The following is a 9,187-nucleotide window of genomic DNA, read 5'->3' as shown; positions in this document are numbered from 1 at the left end:
GGAAGGGGCTGCTCCCCATCTTTTAGAAATGTGAGTGTTCCCCACTGCAGAGCAACATCACCGCAGCGTTAGACCATCTGAACACATCCATGGTCATCCCTAAAAGCAGGGTGCTCCTAGGACAGTGCTGTTTCAGTCCATGCCCTTGGCAGGGCTCCTGTCCCCATGGGCCAGGACAGGGTGGAGAGGGACATCTGCAAGCCCTGCTCAGAGCCTGTGCCCTGGTGTGACAGCTACTGGAGCAGGGAGAGCCTGGTAAAACCCTTCTAGGCATGGATGTGGGCAACAACTCTGCTGTCCCAGGAGGCCAGGAGCTGAGGGCCTCCAACAGACTGGAGCTGGTCTGGAGCAAAGCTGTGCTGACTCAGGCCACCCTGACAGTCTGGGGACACGGGATGATACAGCCCGCAGGGCTTTGGTCTTCACCCTGGGACCATTGTGGGCTCAGAGCATCCGGCTCCTGCACTCACCTGCCAACAGGGAGACTTTCAAAGCAGGGCTGAGGTGCAAAGGGATGTTGTGCTGCTCCATCCTTGCCCCAGAGCACCTGGGGCTTCTGCTAAAGCAGTGGGCAAATAGCTAAAAGTAGTCAGTTTGGTGTCCCACCCTGCTTGCAGGGGGTTGGCAGTCCCATATCTTTTCAGTGTGTCTCCCATCAATGACAAGGACTGGTAATGTTGAGACCCAGTGCTTCCCAGGGGCCATTGAGGGGTTGGTTGAAGGGTCATTTTGCCCTCAACACCCTGCAGGACAAGGTGACTGTGCACCCCATGCTCTTGGGAAAGGAGCATGTTTTGTTCAGGCAGCCAGAGCCAGGGACAAAGACATGGCTCTGCCTGGCAGAGGGAATGTGCCAGGCTGGCTCGGAGAGGGAGCTGCCCCAGATGGAAGCCAGTCCTGGACAGGGTCTGACATGATGCTTGAAGTCAGTCCTTGACATTGATGTCACCCAGGCTCGGGTGTGTTGTGGCCCTGGTGGCTGCTGCCAACCCCGGGCCATGTCCCTGGGTCCAGGAAATGCCCCGAGTCAGTCAGTGCATCAAGAGGGGTCAGCGTTTTGGAGAAACATCAAGTCACAGCAACCCATTTGCAGCAAGCAAAGGGCTTTTCTCTCTCCCTAGAACCAGCTGCTCCTTCCTCCAGCTCAACAGCACGGAGGGTCCTCACTGAAGGAGCAGGCGGTGGGACCACAGCCACCTGATTACCTACCCTCTGCTCATCTCCCGCATCCTACATGGGGATGGGGGTTCATGGTGCTCATGGTCTGAACTGGGAGGGTGGTCTGAACATGAGAACAGCCAGCAGTAATGGTGCAGTCAGGGAGAAGTCAGCCATGGCTTCTTGTCCAAAGTCCTGGGCATTTCTAGTGGGGTCCTGCAGGGCTCTGGCCTGAGCTTTGTCCTCTGCAATCTCTACATTAACTGCCTGTGTGATGGATGGTCATATGTACTGAATTCCAGGCTGGCACCAAGCATGGTGGGCAGGCGTTGTGCGGGTGGATTGGAGTGCAGGAGCATCCCAAGGGCTCTGGGATGAGTCCAGCATCAACCAGGCAACAGCCAGCTGTGACAGCACGCTGCCATTAGGAAGGAAATATTAAATGACTGCGCATGATCTTGGGTGCCAACATCTCAGGCAGCTTGTACAGTGGGAAAGGATCTGGGGGCTGTAATGGACACAAAGTAGTGTGGTGTGGGGGAACCCACAGCTCTTCCCATGGGATGTACTGAAAGGTGCATGGCTGGAGGCAGCACGGACAGGCAGGGTGGATGGAGCAGGTCCTCACCAGTGAGTGATGCTGAGCACTTCAGCAGGGATGCACACGGACTGGAAAAGCTCGAGGAGAGCAGGGAGTGTGATCAGAAGCCCAGAAGGGGCTGCAGACAACTTGGAGATGGGTTGATGGGGTTTTTTGGTCTCTGCATGTTGTGGGGAGGTAACACACAGTCTTCATGTGTGGAAAAGGTCACTGCAAAGAAAAAAGTTGGCTTTTAGGGGAAATGTCTGTAGGTTCAAAGACATAAGGCTGGGTGCCTTCAGCCCAGGTTTCAAAGGATGTTGGGCAAACCTCTAGCTGGGGAGATGTGGGCACTGATCCCATGGTCTCTTTCAGCCTCATTTTTGATGGGTCTGGATGGGATTTCTAATGCATTCAGACTAACACCATTAGGAAGAGGAGAGCACTGAGCCCTTCTCCAGGAGTAGGGCAAGATGAAATTGCCTTAGTGAGCACCAGAGGAAAGCTGAGGTTAAGAAATGCTCTCCAGCTGTGAGAGTGATGCTGGGCAAGAAGAGACCATGTTGGCTGGCCATGGCATAACCCGAGTGATGGAGAGGTGTGCCCAGCCACTGCTGGAGGGTCTGGGCAGGAACTCCTGCTCCTGGCTCCACGCTGGGGCCAGGCAGCCCTGAGGTCCCTCTGTCCCTGGTGTCTGATGCTGTGCTGAAGCAGGATGGGACTGCAGTGGTCTTTATAGGGTCAGGCCCTGCTGAAGCATCTTCCCGGGATGCAGTGGCAAAGGGCAGGGAGTGGAGGAGCAGCGTGGTGGCCAAATCCCGTGGGACACAGCCGCCGGTGCTGGCAGCTGGGCAGCCTTTGGCCCAGAGCTGGAGGGAGCTGGGGACTGAGCGGGCTGGGGGCTGGCTGGACGCATCCTATCGCTGCGAGGGAGGATCTGGGCCCAACACTTCGTGGAGTTTGTTTGTTTGTACTTTAACCAAGGAAAAGAAATCCCCTGGAGAGGAGCTGCAAGGGGAGGGTATAGACTGGGTATTGTTTCCTGAGAAGCTGGAGCAGCTCCAGGAGGCTCCTTCCGCTCTGCCAGGCAAATTGGACATAACGAGGCTTGTTTTAGGGGTGGCTATTTCCCCTCCTTCTCTCCCCAGTTGCCTAATTAGGTTCCTTGAGCCAAGCACACTTCTGCCCTGCTCCGCTCCCACCGGGACGCTTTCTCCTGGAAGTGCAGCACTTTCCTGGCATCACAGGGGTAAGGAGCAGATCTGCCCGGGACAGGAACATGAGCCAGGGATGCTGGGATGGGTCATACGAGGAAGGGGGTCCCATGGGTCCAGCCTGGTAGCTGGAGGTGTACAGTGATGCACTGCCTCTCACACCCTGCTTTTCCATCATCCCTGGGCTCACAGTGGGACACAGGCTGTGGCATGCCCTGATCTGTGTTTGTACCCTTCTCCTGTAACCACCAACCTGCAGAGCCAGAGGATCATGGTGTGAAGAGCCTGGGCAGGGAGCAGAGAGCTCACAAAACCTCCCACAGAAAGGCTGGTGCCAGGAAAGTCAGGCTGGTGAAGTGTGAGTGGTGTATGTCCTGCACCCACGGATTCACTCATCCTGTCGAGGGCACGTCTGTGGGGCACCTGCTCATCTGTCCAGGTCTCCACTAACACCCATCCTATGCTTTTCCCTTGTATGATGGAGGTAGTTGGAGGCTGTGGGGTGCAGGAGCAGGAGCAGGGAAGGGTCGGAGAACGCAGGGATATAACTAGGGCACTGCGCTGGCTGCCAAACCCTGAGCTGCAAACCAGGAGATGGATGGAGTAGGAGGGACCTTCTCCGTGCTGTGGAGGGGGACTTCTCAGCATGTCTCCATGGGCAGCACCAGGGCTGCTCGGTGGGACGAGGCTCCCAAGCAGGCAGGAGACAGACAAGCCTGTCTGTTGGTGTGAGACCTCATCGTGCCTGTCCCTCTGCCTTCCCCTTTCTGGCCTGTCTACCACGCAAAAGTGTCTGTGACTGAAATCTTAATGCTACCGAGACACAGTAATTGGCACCAATTAAATTGCTACATTCATGTTTGAATTGCTTTAACTGGCGAGACACACTGTCTTATTTATACAAAAAAATATGTTTGCTTGTGGGTTTGTCTGAACTGGGGCCAAGAGAAAATACACCATTTCGAGCCTCGCTCTCTGCAAGCGCATTCTCTGCTCACAAACTGGAAGTCACCTCGGTTTCAGCCTTTGCCAAGCAAATGGCTGCAGAACAGAAACCCCACTTTCCTTGGAGCCGAGTGCTGCCGGGATCGCAAGAGGGGTCCCTTTTCTCTCCTCCCAGGCAGCTGCCAAGTTTCCCCTCTCCAGCCTGGGAGCTGTTTGGGAGAATATGGTCTGATTCAGGAGTTCCTGGTGCAGGGAGCAGGACTCGGTGCCCATTTTAAAGCTGTGTTCAGGGGAGGACAGAGGCTGCTGGCAGCTGCCAGCCCTGGCACCAGGTCCTGCATCAGCTTCTCCTCTGGAGGATCTGCGGGGTTTGGGGTGCAGGGGCTGTTTGCAGAGCATGGGTGCAAAGAGGGGCTGATTTTTGCTCCATTAGTGAGGGTAGAGGAATGGCTGGAGGTTATACAGGACCTTGCACACAGGATGGCCAGCACGGCTCATGCTGCCTGGCCAGAGCACATAGGAAGAGGTTATCCAAGAGGGAGGCATCCCTTGTGCAACCTGCTGGCTTTCTGCACCCCCTGCTCCAGAAAACTCCATCACTGTCCCCAGGTCCTGCTGTCACAAGGAGGTGGGTGCAATTGCCTGCAGGGGTCTGACCCCAGCTCACCAGTGGGCAGGAGGGGAGGTATGGGCTGGGGGTGACTATCCCAGCGCTGCAGTTGGGCTCTCTCTGCAGTCCTGGGGCTGGGTGCCACCACCCTGGTCATCCTGCCCCACGGGTGAGCTCATGGAAGAGAGGGCAGGATCAGTCCCCAGCACCAAGAGCTGCACCAGCAGCTGCATTTTGCTCCCTCTCAGGAAGCCAGAAGTAGCAGAACCAAATCAACACACAGTCCCCCCCTGAAAGCAGCCTCTGCCCTTCACACCCCAGCACTACTTGGTCTTGTCCTCTCCCACCCTGGCCACAGTACCAGGCCCCTCTCCAGGTCCCACAGATGGGCAAAGGGTGCTCTGACTGCAGAGCTGGTGAGTGCCTAATCCCAGACACGAGAGCCTAAAACCCCAGAACAAAGTGATTAAGCTTGGGTCCCTCGCGGGCAGCCGTGAAGAGAAGAGCCGATGCATCCACGCGGATTATCTCCTCCTTCCCAGCAGATCTGTGTCTCAAGGAAATTTTCAGAGGAGGATCAGGTTGCTCATCCTTCACTGGGATGTGGGACTGGTAAGACCACAACACTCTGACTGCTCCTGGGGCTTTCAAAGCCCCTACATCCTCCTGAGGCTCAGAATGGCTCTTTTTCTCCTCTTTCCTCCATCAGCTTCTCCTCGCAGCTGATGATTAGTGGTTAATTAGAGCCAGCTGGGACCTTTGGCTCCAGCCCTGGCCCCACATAGTAGCCACCCTCAAACAGCAACCATGAGCAGGTGATGGAGATGCTGATGTGCTGGGGACTGTTTTCCTCCTCGTGTGTATCTTAGCAGAGTGCTTCTCTTGAATCACTGTGGGAAGGCAGACGTGGCTTCCTGGCAGCTGTGGCATGAGAGTGAGGAAAGCCCTGGGGGTGCCAGGACATGGGATGAGCAGCCAGGATGATGCCTGACCCTTGGTCCCTGCTTCCCCTCTCTGCTCTGCCAGCAGTGGGGAAAAGCATTGGGCGAGCGGGTGGGCTCTGCTCAGGGAGGTAAGTCCCATCCAGACCCACATGCTTGGGGGTTGGGACCCCTGAATATGCCATTTTGGGGGTGGAGGGGTCAGAGAGCTCTTTGAGTCACTGCAGCCAGCCAGCCCCAAGGCCTTGCTACCCAGCTGGAGGGGCCAGTGGTGAAGCCCATGGTTTGGGTGCCCTGCAGCCATGTCTATAACCCATATTGCTCACGTGAAGCAGTGTGGTGTGTTCTCCTGAAAATGCCTTTGCTGTCAGGGGCACGGGAGAAGTTGGGGGACAATCCTGGGCAGCCCTGGCTGGTCTGTGTTGCATCCTTCAGAGCATCCTGCTGGAGAAGAGCACTGAGAAAGACTGAAACACTTCCAAGGGGCACATTTGTGACTCCCCTGGGAGGTCATCACTGAACAGCCCCAAGGCTGAACAGAGCCCTGCTCCCCACACCCGGCGTTAGCATCCCCAGCTGTGCACAGCACCAAGCTTCAGGGCTGTGCTCCAAATCGCTGGCCAGTCCCCAGCACCACAACAGACCAGCCCCAGCACCACCATGGGCCAGTCCCAGCACCACCATGGCCCTGGCACCCACCGGCTGCTCTAGGGAGACCAAGAGGGGCAGGATCTGACTGGGGCGAGAAGCGGGATATGCAGCAAGGGACAGTCAGGCATCGCCTCGGCTTTGCCCGGCACGTGGCAGCCGTTCCTCCCAACACCCCCAACCCTCCTTCCCTGGCTCCAGGCGAGCTCTGGTCCTCACCCAGGGTTTTCCCACAGCCTGGGCCAAGCTCATGGGCTCAGGGGAGCAGCCCCACCGGCCCTGGGGTCCTGGCCTTTCCTCTGAAAGCGGAAGCGGGGGAGCATGCGCAGCCGAAAAGGGCCACTAATACCAACACTCGGGGCTGGGGGATTATTTATAACACTGGCACCTCTCCAAACAGATGTTTCGTTTTATTTTGAACTTGCACTAAATAGGTCACTCATTTCCTCCATCTCCCATGGGCTTAAAAACAGAGGGGGAAAGCAGGGGGATGAGGGGTGAGAGAACAGGGCTCATCGTGGTCCCACGTCCCCCGCTGCCAGCTACTCGCAGTGACGTGTTGTGGAGAGCCCACGGCTGAGGTTTGCTGGGTCCTGTGCATAGATGTCACAGTCCGCCCTGTGCTTGGAGAGGGAGGATGGCTGCAGCTGAAATGGGGCTGCATGGGGCTCCTCACCCCACCCCATTCCTCACACGGCTGATCCCAGGGCTGCTGAATCATGCTGCTGGGGCTCAGAGTGGACTCGTCATCCTATCCGGCAGCCTCCCCCCCCCGGCTTTGGAGTCACGGTCCTCATTTTTGGCTTTCTGACAGATGCTGTCAAAGCCTGTGATAGCCCGTGGCAGGCTGGCCTGGAGGAGGGTGGCTGTGCTAGTTCAGGTCCTGCTGTCTGTTGCTGGACCATGACCACACAAACACCTCCTCCAGGTGCCACCAAAGCTGGGGACCAGAGTCTGGGGTCCTGGGCAGGGGCTATGGTCATGCTAGCCCCACTCTCTGTAGCCAGAGAGCCATCCTTGCCTATAGGCCTGATGACCCTGAGCTCATATTGTGCCAGAGGTGGCATCTACCCCTGCTTTGACCATCTCCTAGAGGGCTTGGTCCACACCAGGGTCGTGACTTTATTTGTGTCTTCATAGACCAGGGAGCAAAACTGCTCAGAGGGTTCAGGCGTTAGCAACGCTGCTTGTGAGTGCTTGCAAAACCTCACTTCTGCGTGACTCAAAGAAACCCCCAAATCCAGGCATGTTGCAAACAGGCACCCAGGGCTCTCAGCATCCCTCAGGCTCACCAGTGCCTGGGTAAAGCCTCAGGACCCCTTTGGAGCTGGCAGGTGGCCCAGCCAGGAGGAGTTTTGCCCCCAGGCATTCATCCCTCAGGCAGGAATGGTCTGTAGGACCCCAGGGACTCCCTGGTCCCTCTGCTCCTCAGCCTGGTTTCAGATTTCCTACCTCTGTGTTTTATCAGAGGCTGTTTATGGGCTTGGGGACGACAGGCTCCCCATGTGTGTGCCCTGCCTAATTCTAGCCATGTGCTGGGAAAAAGAAAAAGGGCTCTGTGATGATAATCTGGCCTGTGAGTAAACGCGGTGTCATGGGAGCCGAGGGACCCCAGAGGAGAGATGTTGCAACTCGGGATGGTTCCAGCCAAGGAAAAAAAAAAAAGTTCAGTTTTATTTAGATTAAAGGGTGGGAAAGAAGCAGTTGCAAGAGGCCAGGGGGAGGGTGGCAGAGGAAAACAGGACAAGCCAAAGAGTTTCACTGCCAGACAAGCAAAGCTTGGGTGTCAGGGGTCACCAGTCTTTGCTTGGGGAGTTTATGCCTTCAAAAGCAGGGGATGGTGCCCCCAAACCAGGAGAAGCCCTCGCTCCCTGGCTGTAAGCGACAGTGATCATGGGATCCATACAGGGCTTTTTTATTGCATACGGGCACCCCTGATCTCACTTAATGACTCAGATGCGCTTAGACAAAGAAGAAATAAAGTATATTTTACTTCCTGCTAATTTGCACCAGATGTCCCTCGCCTGCTTGGCAGGACAGCGGGGCCAGCGAGCATTGTGGGAGCGCCTGGAAGAGCAGACCCAGCAAGACCAGGGGCTAGAAATAGAAAGCCAGAGGAAGAGAAAAGACCAACGTCTGCGTGAGAGGCCTGGCTTCACTTCTCCGCTCTTTCCTTTGCCATGGTGATGCTGCTGCCAGCCGAGATGCCCTCACAGGCTGGGGTGGTAGCCAGCACCTCTGCATGGCATCGCAGGAGCAGGGAGGCTCAGGCAAGGGGGGCACGGCCAGGGGAGAAGAGCAATGTGGGGCAACGGGTGCAGGAATTGCCCCTGGAAATGCAAAGGGGATTTGCTGAGAGGTGGCTGTGCACCCCGATTTCCAGCAGACAGCATATCCCCTTGTTGGTGATGGATGGTCTGTAGGGACCAGAGCTCCTTCCATGGTGGCTGTAAGGGCAGCCATGGCTGCTCTCCCTCTCCCTGGCACACTGAACCATCCCCTTCCCTGGGCGCCAGCTTTGCAGGCTGGTCCCCAGCTCCCACAGCTCTGGGGCTGCCATCAGGACCACCATAGAGGTTCTCTGCAGGGCCTTAGTGGTTGTGGAGGAGAGGTGAGAAATGTGGTCCAGGCACACTCGGGAGGAGGGCAGTGGATCTGGAGGGTCTCCTTGGTGTGGGTGCCCACCTGTGTACATCTCCTATGGCTGAAGGTAGTTGCAGGACTAAAAATGTCCCCATCCCATGTGCTCTGTGCTTGGGCATGGGCAGTGCCATGGGATGCTCGTGCCAGCAGTGGCTGCCACCCATGCTGAGATGCTCTGCCACCATCACAGCACTGCACACACACCGGGAGCAAGCACAGAGGGAAGGGGGCTCAGAGGTGTGGCAGGGCACACCGAGCAAAGTCAAAGGAAATTCTTGCCTTGTTACCCAAGAGTAGTCAAAACTGAGCCCACACAACATATTTTGAGCATTAGCAAAGGCATCTTTGGCTTACTAGCGTCCTTAAACAGGAGATAGGTCTGGAGTGGGCAAACAGTAACAAACCAGTAAGGTTTGGTGATGCTCGACCCCCTTAGCAAGGCACTGCG

Source organism: Antrostomus carolinensis, unplaced genomic scaffold (assembly GCF_000700745.2).
Source record: "Antrostomus carolinensis isolate BGI_N321 unplaced genomic scaffold, ASM70074v2 scaffold15224, whole genome shotgun sequence".
NCBI classification, from domain to species: Eukaryota; Metazoa; Chordata; class Aves; order Caprimulgiformes; family Caprimulgidae; genus Antrostomus; species Antrostomus carolinensis.
Note: the sequence above shows the minus strand (reverse complement) of the source record.